Here is a 15501-nt window from a genome sequence, read left to right on the forward strand (position 1 = left end):
TAATAAACCGGGTTTATCCTTGAACGAATAAAGACTGGACTAAAAACTATTTTTTAGGTGTATGATTTCAATTTGACATTCAGATTTGATTTATTCATTTCATCGTTCTTCTGCGTTGACAAAAGCTGGTATGTCAATGTGGAATTTCCACAGTTAGAGGCAACAAATTACATTTAATCTTCTTATTGTAACAGAGTCATTTTTTGTGCACTTGGGTTAAGGTTAGCATTATTTTACCTCGGCATTAATCCAAGTCCAAGTGCCAATGCCAAAGTGAAGCAAATCAAACACACCAACAATGTTACATGATCAATTCAAGTTGCATTCTGGTTGAGACTAAAATGGTCATGCAAGCAAGAGAGGTTGAGTGGACTGCTTATATTATGCATTATCAATGAATGAGCAAAGAAGTTGAACCTGGAGCAGACTTTGTGACGCTCAAGGCTCATAGAATGCAGCTCAGACAGATGAGAACAACAGCAAACTCACTGATAGTCACTTTTTGCTTCAATACGTATGTTTGTGGCTGCAGCCACTGTGGAGTTGTTTATACATGTCCTTGTTGCCTTGGTGATGTTTATTCTGTTGTTAATTCCTTATAACAATAAAAAGCTTAATAAAGCTTTGTGCTCTTGTGGAAGTGTACTGTAGCTCATTTTATTTATTGTCTGTCGTTTTTGTTGAATTGTCTGAGTTTTGTCCTCTTTCCTGGTTAATTCCAGGAAGACTAAACTGAAGAAGGCAGTTGTATACTGTATATTTATAATCAATAATCAGTGGTATACACAGGCTCTATAAAGGGACTTATTGTTCGCTTGGACATAAGGGGCCAAATGCATGAACAATACGTACAGACAAAAAACATGCATATACCATTTCCATGTGAGGATGTGCATACTTCAGACCAGGAATACACATGTTTTTTTTCTAAAGTGATCTGAGGCTGATGTGATGGGATGGAGATGAAATATAAGGTGAGAAATGAATATTTTAGTAAAACATTGTTTGTTGAGGTTGATAACCAGCTGCACTGATTGTGTGATTTGTATCCGGTCTTCATAGCGATTAATAAAATGCCAATCAAAGGTGCATTTACAAATGTCATTTTGATTTATTACTTTTGTTTTATTAATTTTATCATTCTTTTGATTTGCATTGGAGTCAAAAATGTATTTTGCTGTTAATATTTTTTATTTTATCCTTGATCATGACACATCTTTTACAGTCAGTTTAGATATGAGTGCTACAAACTAATCATTGATTACATTTCTGAGATATCACTGCTGAACATGGTTTACAGGTCCATGTGATGCCTTTATGATATAGACAGTATAAATAGCCGTAAACTGTGCATAATGACAGCTGTTGTTGTTCTGGCTGTTGGAGAACCTCTCTGGTGCAACACAATCAGTGAAACTACACTTCTTCTTTCCCCTTTGTTTCACAGGTGTACAGACTGGTGGAGCAGACAGGGAATTGATATGAACACATCTGGTTAAGGGCGTGTCTTCATCCATTCATGGCTAATTGTGGGAGTGGAAATGAGGCTTGTGTACGTGCACCCCGTTTCACAATGATTGAGATTTATAAAACAGAACAATGTGATGAAAACAATGCGTATGCATGTTTCCGGCTTTGTGCGTACACACAGTTTTACTCATTAATCTACAGATAGTTTTATGCATCTGGTCCCTGGGCTCAGTGGTGCAGTTCACACCCAGGAACATCACATGAACTGCTGCACTAACATCATTTTAAACATAAAACGAATGCACTTTATTATGTAGGTTTAAGATGTGTCTTTACCCCCCAACTCCCACTTCTACTATACAACGCATTTGAACTTATATTTTAACAGACCTACTTTTTACTTTTATCTAACTACATTAATACACAAGTTGTTTTACTTGTACTAAGGTTAAAATTTGTTAAAGTAACAGAATATTTACTTCCTGTGTTCTTGTGCTCTTTCAATCCTTGGGAATTTCAAACACTTCTGCAAAAATTTGTTTGACAGCTGCATGGAAACACAGCAACATCACAGTGGGAGAGAGAAATGAGCGCAGTGAGAGATTTCGAGAGAGAAATAAAATAAAAAAAATTAATGAGGGGGATAGACAGAGATATATGGAGAGAGAGAGAGAAAAAGAGAGATAGCTGAAGTCCAAATCTCGGTCAACCCTGGGGTAATGGGTAATTTAGATATGAACACTTTCCTTCAAGTATTCAGAGCAAAAGGACACACACACACACACACACACACACACACACACACACACACACAGCAGGCAGAGCGCCCTTCCTGCAGGGCCTATTAGTCGCCATTGGCAGTGCCTGGGCTGAGTGGTCATATCATGGCCAGTGGCTCAATAAAGAGGCTGGAATGATGCATACTGACACAGAGACAACATTATAAACCAGCTCTGAATGTAACAAGGTGAAGATAATACCACTACCTACTTTTTGTGGTTGAAAATGGACTCAAACTAATGAAGTACAAATTCGAGGGAAGCATTTCTGCTGTGCATGAACAATAAATAAAGTGATGATGGGGGGGGGGGGGGGCACTGCCCTTCATAACACTTACATGAAGTGAGGAATCCTTGGTGATGGTGATTTGTTTGCACCACGATGTGCAATCACCTCTAAATGCACCGTTTGCTTGCCGTGTCAAATCTGTTCTCACTTGTGTGTAGACGTGCGTGTTTGGTTTGTGATTGCTGCCTGTCCAGCTCTTGACTGTTTGAAGTTAGTCCTTGTGGTGAAATTCTAAGAAAGTTGTTACAGCGGAGTGAAATTCAAAGCCTGCAAAGTATAAAAGCTGTGAAAGCATTTCAACCATTACAGTGTAACACACATGGGAATGATCTAACACCTGCACCTGTTGTATTCACTGCCGCAGTATAAGTGCTTAAAGTTTTCTTAGAAATTAGACGCAAGTGTTAGCATGGGATGTCAAGGTGTAGTCTTACAAAGGTGGGTTTTCAGCCAATAAGATGGGCAGTGACTCTGATGCCCTGACTTCAGTGGGGAGTTAATTTCACCACTGTGGTGCTAGAGCAGAGAAGAGGCCTGACAGAGATCAGTGACCAAAAGGTCCTCACAGTAACAGGACAGCCAATCATGCAGAGGCAGAGGAGCGCAGTGGTCACACTGGGGTGCAGAGTTTGACCATGGTTTGGTGGCAGGAAGGAGAAGTTCTCTTAACTGCCCCATAGGCTAGCATTCGGTTTGATAGGATTTGACTCACCCTATTTGCTCAGATATGATGGAAAGTCGACGTCACTGAAATGTCAGCTGGGCTCAGCGAGATAAGGAACATGACTGGTCACGCTGACGGACCGCAAAGGGGCACAAATTAAGCATACCATCTGTGATCAGGGAGTTAATAAAGTGCGGTCGATCAGACTGTGCAGAGATGATACTGAAGCTGATCTTCATGTCATTAAAGATGGGTTTGTAATTCTCTTTCAATAAAGTAACCCGCTTACACCATTATTGCTCTTTCACAGTTGTGATTAATTTCATTCCCACTAGCAGTACGCACCATGAGCCAACACAACATCACTAATGGATATAATGGACTTCCCTGGTGTTGTTAGGGTCACATGTTTTCATATCATCAGCAGTCTAAACAGCCTTATGAAGGCATGCTCAGATACCTTTGATCAACCAATTACAGCAGTGTGCATAGCACCTACAAGTCAACCACAACTCCTCCCTTCTTACCCTTTGCTTGCTCAGAGTCTTTTCTTTAATCACTTCTACGCTGGAAGTCCTTGTAAAGAATAGTGAGGCTGAGTCAAGAAGTCTCAGAGTATTCTCACTATATTTGTGAATATTGCCGCAGGGCTGGGTGGGAAGATATCAGCGGGGGAGAGCTGTTTCATAACATCAAACCTGAGGCCAGAGGGATGTGAGAAAGGGGATTTTTTTCATGCTCTCTACAACTGCATTGATCTTTTAACTGTCATGCCTCCCAGTTCCAATTTTATTCTGCTTCTCCTCTTATTTCATGTTATTCTGTCTGTATCTTGTCATATTTCACACCGCAGACGTCAGTGCAGAGCTCTGTGTTATGCTCATAGGAGTGTGGTAATCCTTCTTCATCATTTTACACACACAAACTCATTCAACCCAATTCATACACACAAAATGGTGAGATTCAAATGCACTGATTGTGCGTAATTGCCTACAAACACACATACACGTAGTGATTGGGGATGTCGATGATTTAAGTAATATTATACTTAAGGGTGTGCTTTACCGTCATTGTTAGTATGACAGTGATGCGATCAGGAGCGAGGTGCTTGTGCCGAGTTCCATAAGCATCACTGAAGTAGAGCACATCCTCTCATGTAATGTTGCCATACTACAACAGTTACCAACAAAATAAAAGATATAAACAAAATGTTTTACTAAAACATTTTTTAAAAACAAAACATTTTGCTAATGTTATCTCCGTTTCCATGGAAATACATGGGGTATGACTAATACCTGGAAAACAGTCACTCACGTCAGTAGACTCCTATGTAATAAAACCTGGTTGACTATTCCAGCAGGTAGGTCGACCCTTAGTAACAACCTAGCAACAGAGACGATTTCTAGTCCCTGTTGACTCAGCTAGCCAACTTGAGCTAATGCTTTCTAGAGATCATGGGATTTCCCAAACTGAATAAATACCACACATATAAACACAAAACTGCTTTGCTAGCTCAATCTTGTAACTAAGATATCTGCTGAAAAAATTTATTTTTGCATGGACAGATTTAGCTACTACATCCATGAACGTCACATACATTTTTAAGCTAGTAAGTCCATGTCACTGACTCACCTACACAGCTGATGGAGGATGCCAGAGTGGAAGCTGATATATACTCTCAACTGAAGGGACATTGGTTACGCATGTCACGTATTCAAGTTATGTTATGTTCTTATGTTCAAATGCAGGGCCACGCAGAGACCTTTAGAGGGGCTGCTGCTCAAAGTTAAAAAGGGGCACGTGGAACAAGATTTTAAAACACCATTAAACCAATATAATTTATAGCATAACCTGTTGAATTATAGCAACCCGTATTCAAACAGAATGTAACATGAAATCTTGCAACAAACCGCATTGTCCCCCACCCGATGAAATCAGAGGGGGGCACAATTTTATATGCCAATAAAACTATTTGCTTTCAACAACAAAAACTCCTGAGTGGTGAAAAGGCTGCTTCTTTAAAGACATTTATACATTTTGTTTCTAAACAAAGAAGTGCTCATTTTAGCCGTGGAGTGGTTCAGATGTGTTATTTTACCAATAAAGTGAAATTCAGATTTATAGTATTGTTCAATTGTGACAACAGTTTTATGTTCTCATCAGAAACAGACAACATATCACATGATTTACACGTGTTTCCTGTGTATTTTCTTAGTATACAGAAATATATAAAGTATCACAAAGTTTATAATGTGATACAGGTTCAGATCAGTGCTGAATACTAGAAAGACTGAACACTAAAAACATTCACAGATCTTAAAGTATTAATGCATGTATCAAATACATGACTTACACACTCTTATCTATATGCACCACATACAAAATATAGTCTACAAAGCTGACATGTTAACACTTGTTATTCTAATTACTTTTAGTATTTAAAATGTCTTAGTTCTGATTACTTTAAGCTTATTACTCGAGCTCAGCTTAAAAACAAACAAGAATGAAGAAATTCTCTCAAGCAAGCAGCCAGACCTGCACACTCATTCATAAATCACACAACATCAACAGGTGACTAAACAACCACTAAATTAAAAACTGGATCAATTTCAATTCAATCAGGCTCCATCCATGTGAGTCCAGACAGCTCACTGTAACTCTTCAACAGGCAAGCTACCTACAGCACATTATATGATCTACTGCATTCTTGTTAAGGAGATAAATTCACACAACAGAGAAGAAATTAGTGACCAAAGAGACAGAGAGAGAGAAGCTGTATCTGACTCACGTTATCTGACGTCTTCCTCTTTCTTTCATGGAGATGAAGTATCCATGTCAGAAGGCGCCACTGCATTTGTGCTGTTGGTCATCTTGTTTGTTAACAGAACTGTATTACTGCTGGTTAACCAGTCCGATATCATTAGCAACAATGACAAACGAGCTAACTCTCCCAGTTGTTTCATTTAAATTATATTGCTAACTGTCTATTGTTGTTGAGAGGAGTTCACTTTAGAGCAGCAGCACGTCGGGCCGCCTCACACCACCGTAGTCCCACCGTGTATCCAGCCTGGAAAGCAGAAATCCATTCTCACCGTCAGCTAAACAGTCTTTCAGGGCTGCTACAACAAGCTAACTGTTGCGTTGGCTAACACAAGTAGCTCTCTACTGCTCCATAAAAAAGGGAAACGCAAATCTGAAAACAGGAAATTTGGACACTGTTGAAAAGACCTAAAGAAAATGTAATTTTTGGTGATATGTTTAAAAGTAGCTCGCAATTTGCAAGTTATAATTTATTTTCTAATATACTACTTATCAATCTATCTATGGCTTTAGTGCTTACAGTGGTAGCGAATTGACGAAGTTTGGAAACTGTCATTGGACCAACGCCATGTCACTATTATATTGTGGTTGTTGATTGGTTAGAGGGAGGACGTCCACCCTTGAAAGGTCATTTTACGTGTTTTGGCCAATCATAGATTAGCATGAAAAAGAAATGAAGCATATTAAAATTGTATCAGAGATTCCACCCTAAGGAGAACAGCAGGAGCCTGTGAATGGACTTGTTAACAGGGTATTTTCTTTCGTCAAATTTGACATATTAATGCAAACGCTGAAGTAGACCTATGAGTCCAATCCACACTACATAGGCCATTCTCAGTCCTCCTCTCACCGCTTCACACACACACACACTGCCCTTTCCCCTCCTGCCTGCCCTGCAGCTGTCTCTGTTGAAGCATTTTAATCAGATTTTCAGTAATGGATTTTTTCCAAAGAGAGAAAAAATATTTTATAAATTATACTGAGATTTGGTAGTAGTTTGTTTCAACCAATTACTCTTTTTTTATATTTTGATCTCTCTCTTGTCTCTCAAAAATCGAGGAGGAGCAACCTCCTCTACCTCTATGGACCAGCCTCCTCCGGAAGAGATACTGTATATGACAAAAGATCTGACATTTTACATTCATGCAAACATATGCAGATACACACACACACACTACCCAATCAATTACATTAGTGGCATTTATAAACACATATATTTTTCCAACCATCAGTTCAACATTATGAGAGTAAAGTGTCCCAAGAGGAGCTAACGTCTAACATCAGCAAATAACCACCTGGACTCATTCTGTCTCTGTCACATCATACACACACACCACATTTATATCCTTAAGGCTCCTTAATGTGTGGGATGGGATCAGTGATATAACGTAAAGTTGGTTCTTTCCATCTAACTTGATCATCCACAAGTTAAAATATCCATATGATTTTTGAGAAATAAGTGAAAAACTTTGATACTTTTAAACCTTTGACAGAAGTAATATCACAATCTTCCTTTCTCATATGAGAAATCTGATTCATTACTTCCTTACTGGTGTGATGTAGCAATGGTTCCTGCCTCAACACCACTTGCTCTTGAAACCACCTGTGTCACTACTTTCCTTTTCTCAACCTTGTTTTTTCGCAGATGTAAATAGCACTGAGCTCTCACTTAGAGAACTGACAAATATCCTTCACTTTGGAGGGTTTTCCCCACTTTTGCATCCTTGGAAATGTCTAGATGTTTTGGAGTCATGAACATAAAAATACAGACAGTTAGAATAAGATGGAGTGATCAGGGGTGAGTATTTGGGAGAAACATATTAGGCTGTGGTTGATAAAATGAACAGTCAAAAAATGGTTGGGAGGATTTGAGCTGGGCGGGGTCTTCAGAGAGATGCAGGATGCTAGGAAGCTTAACAGGCTTTGTAGGATCTAGGACTATGTGCATCCTCAGCCATTTGTTGCTGGATCAGAGAGGCTAAATTCATGAATTCTTCTACAAACTGTCCTTGAATACAGGCTGTAGATCAGTGTTTCTCCTAGAATTGTTTCCTGGCAGAGTGGAAAGACCTCTGAAGCAGCACTTACATCACAGCAGACAAAACTCTCCACTGAATCCAATACTAATGAAATCCTCTGATACAGCATCTCTACCACATAACTCTAAACTGTCCACTGAAACCAGTACAAATGAAATTCTATGAATCAACATTTAGACTGTATGGCACTCGCACTGCCCACTGAAACCGATACTAATGAAATTCTCTGAAACTGCATTTTGACCAATAGTACCCTTTGTTGTGGGATGTCAGTTCTTTTGGACAGCATGGCTCTCCTGTCTGCTAAGTAGAAAACACTGCAGTGGACTCTCAACTAAATTATCATTTCTTTTAATTTAAGGACTCTATTGAGCAGAAGTCATGTAATGTAATTTCATCTTATCAACCAATCTGTACATGCTTACTACGCATTACCAAAAGAAAGGCAAAAGATCAAGAACTTTCAAAATTGCTTCAGTTATAACAAGACTATCTTTAACTGTTGTTTAACAGTGTGGCCACAAATGGCAGTTACAAGATAACAGTGCATCAAATTTCCTCTCAGTTTTCAAATAAATACTGAAATAGAGTTTTATGCTGTAATCATTCCTCCTGTTCATACTGACCATTAGAAGATCCCTTCATAATGCACTTATAATGTAAGTGATGGAGGCCAACATCCACAGTCCTCCTTCTGTGCAAAAATGTATTTAAAAGTTTATCTGAAGCTAATATGAAGCTTCAGCATCCAAATCAGTCAAATCAAGTAGATATATTTCAACATTATTGTATTTTTAGTACCAAAGTCCCTCTTTTTGTTACTATACTTCCACCACAGCTCAACTGGGAAACACAAAGAGGGAATTGGATGCTAAAAAGGCACTTGATCTGACTAAATCAGACTGCTGAAGCCACATATGAGCTTCAGATCCAATTTTAATTGCATTTTTGCACTGAATGACTGTGGACACACTGTGGATTTTGGCTCCCATCACTTACACTGAAAGCACATTTGAAGTGGATCTTTTAGTCACTATGAACAGGAGGAATGATTATAGCGAGGAAAACTGTTCATATGGACACCTGACTGTTGTTTTAAGACAGACTTGAAAAATTGTGAACCTATTGTTTAAAGACATCATTTTATATGACTTAGAGCAACAAGCAGAAGACAACAAACATGTCTTCTGAAGAGCTAGACTGTGTTTTTTTGCCTTTGTTTTCCTTTTGTAATACTACCACAGAAATGTTTAACTGTGACAAACTAAAATGTAGTGTGCTGGTAGCACAAGTACAGAAGAATCATAAAGTCACCAAACTGTCTAATAGCAGTAACACAGCTACATCTGTCTAAAGTTTGCTAACGCTAGCTAACATTAGCTGACATAAGTTGCAGGTCATACCAGACCAAGTAAGGTTCTAGCAGCAAAAACTCTGAGTGTATTGAATTGAGCAATGGTATTTCATTGCTTTTGGATGAAAATGTTGTACAATGTACATTCTCTAGTTCTATGTGTCTCTGACGGATGACAAAATAGGTGATAAACTGAGCTAAATCAGTATTTGCTCACTTTTATTTTTATTACTTTATTACAATATCTTCAATTACACTAATCCCTTGTTATCTATAGATTTGCTAGCTAATTGAAAGGTTGCATAAAAGTTTGGGTGATGTAACATTTCTTGAACAAATTGTGTTTGAAGTACTAGTTACACTCACAGCTGTGCAGCCTGAGGCTGGATTTTTGCATGAAAATCTTATATAATCCAGGTTCAACATAGAGGAGATATAATACTGATTATGCACTGCTGTTTTCATGCAATACTGCATCTGACTGGCCGCTGACTGCTGAAAACTATGAGTAAGTGTATTACACACATGCATCTACAGTATGAGTTTCTATCACTCTAACAAAAAGACACATAATGTGCAAGAGATCCAAGCAGCATCAAACTCTGAACATGATTATGCTGGTCTGACCCATTTCCCAGACTGAAAAGAGCTGGCATCCACAGCCAGCTTGCTGAGCTCCAGGGCAGTTGGCTGCTGGTGAGATGACTGCCTGGTAATGTGTTGGCTGGGCCAATGTTAACTTGGGCCGGGATCTGTCTCCACGGCCATCTGGATTGCTGGTCCATCTAGTTCTCCCACTTTGATCTCTTCATCTCCATCTGTCTCACTGACTTGACCCACTGACTGACTTTGTATGCATCCGTCTGACTAACTGGCTTTAGATCTCTTTGACTGACTGACTGGCAGGCTGACTGACTTAATGTGTTTCTATCTGTCAAGCTGACTGACTGATTGCACATTTGTCTATCTGACTGACTAATCAAATGGCTTATCTGTCTGAATCACTGGCTATTTTATTACTGTGCTATTGTGAGAGCACTATCTCCAATGCCAAGGTCAGTTCAGTCACCACACCTGTACGCTAATGTGAAACTTTTCTTCAGACTGTATCATGCCTGCTTTTTTGGGGGTTGTATTTGATTAATAAAGGTTGGGAGACTGTGAAACAGTTCCTCAAAAACAATGACAACATGCAGCATATAACAGAAAAAGAAAAAATATGTGATTTGTGTGAGTTTTAGGAAGAAACAACAGAAAGAATGAAATGGAGACAGTCTGAATCTTAATATCCAGACTTCCTGGCACCTGTAGGGTGCTTAGAGTTGTCAAAATCCACAACTTATCAAATGGGTCTCAAGAACACTTCCTATAGACTACCAGAGTGAGAGTGAGCTCACCCATAATTCACAGCAATATGGATGTAACAATGGGAGCAGCAACAGCTGATGATGTGAGGATTCTCAGTTGAGGGTTGGGTGTGAATATAAAATGAACAGTGTTAACGTTCATGCAAGGTTAAGTTTTACTGTGCCTACCAACTATTAACTATCTTCATTATATTATGATGAGCAGCAGACTGCATACATCTTGCATACGTTGCCATTATTATTACTGTCAAGGACCATTTGGAAAAATACTTTGAGATACAATAGATCACAAAGTCAATAACTTGCATTAACATTCAAGGAAATAAGGGCTTAAGTTCTGTCTCACATGGGGTGCATCCCAAGTCTCTTAAATTACATCCACGTTTCCCTTATTTGCGTCTTTTCCTTGCTTCTTAGTCCCTCCCACTGTAAATGCAAGGAGAGACGCAAGTAAACCAAGCGAGAAGAGAGGAAATGAGGAAATTTGTTTTTGAAGACATGAGACGTGCTTTCCTCTGAAGTATCATGTGAGGCGACGTCCGTTTCTGATGACGGCGGCAGCTGATCACAGCTGGATCAGCTGTCAGTCGGCTTTAACAGCTGTAGAAACTTCCAATAAATTTTTGTGTCCACACACATGTGCACTATGATAATACTAATAAATGTGCACAGTTATCACCGCTAGAGCAGCTGTTTCCTCTCTGCAGCCTGTTACCTGTTTAACAAACACCTAAATACAAACAAAAATAAATAAAAACCTGCATTCTGCATTTACACTATGTCCTCTGTCCTGCTCAGAGGCACAGGAACCATTTCTACTCACATTATGCATTTATACTATTTATTGATTATTTGCATCTGTATTTTTTGAAATTTTGATTGTGAATTCCTTATTTAATAACCCAGAATATGATCAGAGTGTCTTTTGAACACTGGAAAATATGACACTCAGGAATTTTCAGCCTCACGTGACTGAATGGAAATGACATGTTTAATGGTTATTATGGATCATATTAAAGTCAGGGAGAGTTTGTCTGTCAGCAAGAAACAGTTTAATGGGGGAAAAAACAGATCATGAAAAGCAAAATCTTTCTAATAAATGAAGAAAACTGTTTATGGTTCTATTGTTGATCAGACCAACTCGAGTTTCCTTGCTCCTCGGAGCAGAAATAAGAGACATGGGACGCACCAGGAACAACCTCCAGTTCAGGCAAGGGGGGAGGAGCGAGGAAAGATCAAATAAGAGACTTGAGATGTACCCATAGTGTATTTTTTACATCTCCACAGCCTATTGCTCCAGTGGGTGAACATCTAGATTCAGTGTTCAGTTTACTGGAAAACAGTGACCTCTTTCTGCAGGAATAACTCAGAACACAGAATAAATCAATAAAACCATCACATATAATATCCCCAATAAGTAATCCCACCCTTCTGATACTTCTAAATCAGCATCACATGACTACTTGAACATGTGACTACCCAACTCTGCAGTTCCCCTCAGCTTTGCAGCTGAGTGTTCAGCTCATTGTTTTGGTTTTACACCCTGCAACTTCACTGTTTACATTCACGCTTCAACAAAAATGCTCTAAAAACCCACTGTATGCTACCTGCCCAGACAAAGTTAGCAGTTAGGTAGTGAACATAGTGGAGCATCTAGCTGCTAAACAGGTATTTTCCTCTTGAGCTGGTGGAGACCAAAACAGCTAAAAGGAGAGGGATTATGGGACCTTAATCCATTGGGTTGCTGGGTATGTAAATAGGCGACTGTTTGCTAACATGTTAGCCAAATTGACTTTATATGACGACGAAACAGTGGTTTGATAGTTGGATAGTGATAGTTTACGGCTTGATCCACCGCTCTAAAGTGGCCAAAAATAAATGAATGCCACTTTAAATGATACTCAGTTGGTTTCTGAGTTTACAATTATCCCTCATACATTATGGTCCGCCCCCACAATCTCTGGAAGGAAGTAAAGACACCATTTAATGAGGCATTTAAAAGCAGAAGTATTCAGTAGTATCATCGGAGGTGGCCTTACTTTTTCTTCTTTTTAGTGGCACCCTAAACCAGTGTAGCAATGACTTCTAGGCTCTTTGTCCACTGCTTTTCATCTCTATCAATTCCAATAAATGGCCACCCTGCAATACTGTGGTTGACGACTGAGCTAGAAGGCCTGGAATAGAATCATAAAAATAATAAAGAAGATCTCTCTTTTCACATTGATGTCATTAATTCACCATGGCCTTAATTAACTGCGACAAAACTGTAATTTATATATGTGCTGAGGATCCCTGGAGGGGAAGGAAGGAGAGTGATGATGGAGCAGAGAAATGAGAGGCGACAGGGGTGTGTGGGGGGTGGTTTTCAAGGTAAACAGCATGGCAGCAGCACATTTTACCAAGGACTTTTTTAGTTGAAAATTTCATAATGAAATAATCAACCTCACTCTGAGTGTGATAAATTTGGTCTGGACCCCGTGATTAATCACAGGCTTTAGAAAACCAAATACAGTAAATTAAATTATAGTGCAGAAAAGTTCACTTCCTCCCTTCCATGCTTTATTGGCTGACCATAATAAACCATTAAGCGGTAACAAGGGAAAAAAAATATGACTCAACATGGAAAATCCATTTAAATTGATGAACAAATTAATAAATGTTAGATGGAAGTGGGTGTTGGTACTTTGTTTCATGTAGCAACACGGTTGTTTGCTTAATTAGCTGTTCCACTGTAATTAACATGAGAATGATAAACAGTAATCCTTGTGCATTATCCTTATATTCAATTAACAGGCTATTTAAAATCTGGTCAGAGGAAATGCCACTCAGATTAATGAATGTACACACATGTCACTGATCATCAGCATCATCCATTTAACGAGGGGTGATAATGTGGATATCATCGTCTGCATATGAGTGGCACAGCTTATGCGCTGTTGATTCAATCTGTAAAACATCAAACACAAGAGTATGCAAAAATGATCAATATAAAAAGGTCAAGTAATTCTACGTCGACGTCGTTAATTCTTCATTTTAGCCCCTCATCATCTCACTGTGAGATAATTAAGATGGCGGTGACCTTATGTTATCACTTCTTGTTTACCAATCTCCCATCATCCCTCTGGTTCCCTATATGACAGATGAGTATAAGAAATACCTTTAGCCCTTAATCTCTGCCTTTTTATCATAGCAGCAGAAATCCTCTGAGAGCCATTGATTGGATAGTCCACAATTCATCAGTGGTAATTGGAACAAACACTGTCTAATGCCAGTGAGGACCAAGAGTTGGCAGAACACAAAGCTCCTCTCTCGACATCTTCACTACTGTAGAACTCACACCATTGGTTTGTGTATTTGTAACATGGCAGTATGATATTATGCTGAAGGAATCTGTTCTATATTGTACAGTGTGTTGCTTAAAGTGAGTATAACCTACAGCTACTGGGAACATACAGTATGATTCTCAAGTAGTTTTTTTTACTTGATCTTTTATTAGAACCTAATGTGATGAAACTGAAAGAGTATCTTTACTCCTAAAAAAAGACTATTACGAGGATTCAACAGTTTACTTCAGCAAATAGTTTTGCTCAATATGATTTGTTGGAAACATGCAGTTGCTGTTTGCACTATATTAAAGTTACTACAAGGAACTTTTAACTGGTAATGAAACAGTCTCATGGTGCCTCTGATGCCTCTATATGACCTACATAAATAAACGAGACCATCAGCAAGAAGACTGGCTATTTCTATATAGTTACTTCAAATGCCTGCCACTGGGTCAGATTCCCTGCAAAATCAGATGAAAGGATTTACGCAGACCAGAGGAGCCTGTGTTTACATCACATGCAGCAGTGTAGCATGAGGGAGTACAAAGATGTTGCTAGGACAGGAGGGAGGACATTTCCCTTCATTTGATAACATTAAAAGTAAAGTTAGACTTGTTGTCGGCTTCCTGACTCATTTTAAAAAAGATGAGATAAACAGAGAGAGAGAGAGAGAGAGGGTGAGCGAGCTGAGAGCATGAGCAGCGGTGGTCGAGCAAGCTAGAGAGTGAATGAAGACAAGGAGCGGCGGTGTAGTTAGAATAAAGGAGTGAATCTGAGGAATAAAACGTTATTTTCTGATTGGTTCATGGTGGTTACGTTCTAAAGCACAAATTAACGTGCCCACACCTCTGCACAACCAGGTGCTGCATTGTCATTACCTCATCTCTATGCATCCTGCAAACAGCTGTGTTTAAAAAAGAAAAATAGTACTAAAAATAAGAAGCGTCTTTTTTTCCACTGACTTCCAAAACAAATGCACACGCTATCCGAGATCTTTATGACACTTGGTGGTGGTGCTCATGGGCAATGCAGTTTTCATTCTGGGAAAACACTACTGCTTTTGTCCACAAGAGCTGCTATAATCAAACAAAATCAAAGTTCCTTGTAGCAATTTTAACTGTCATTGTTTTTTGCATGCAATTAAGTACCATTTTTGTACTGCACACAGTTTGTAGGTGGTGGTTGGGTGGCTGGTGGGCATCCAAAGTGCAGTGCAGTGGTCAGCAACAAAAATATTTGAGTTAAATTAAGGGGATGATTGTAGTTTTGATTAAATATTAATGACTAAGATCACAAAGGCCTAAAAATATTTGAAACTTTAATAATACTATATTGTAGTTGTAACAACCAGATATTGTAGGAATAACAAATAAAATATGTTGTGAGTGAATGT

General features: G+C 38.9%; 1 protein-coding gene across 4 annotated transcripts in view; it reads right to left on the reverse strand.

Annotated features, from left to right (window-relative positions):
- The window catches only part of LOC137188328 (inactive N-acetylated-alpha-linked acidic dipeptidase-like protein 2), a 581495-nt gene that overhangs the window by 410351 nt on the left and 155643 nt on the right, over positions 1–15501 (reverse strand). The gene's annotated exons all lie outside the window — the stretch shown is intronic.

This window comes from Thunnus thynnus, chromosome 8, assembly GCF_963924715.1.
Source record: "Thunnus thynnus chromosome 8, fThuThy2.1, whole genome shotgun sequence".
Classification (NCBI taxonomy): Eukaryota; Metazoa; Chordata; class Actinopteri; order Scombriformes; family Scombridae; genus Thunnus; species Thunnus thynnus.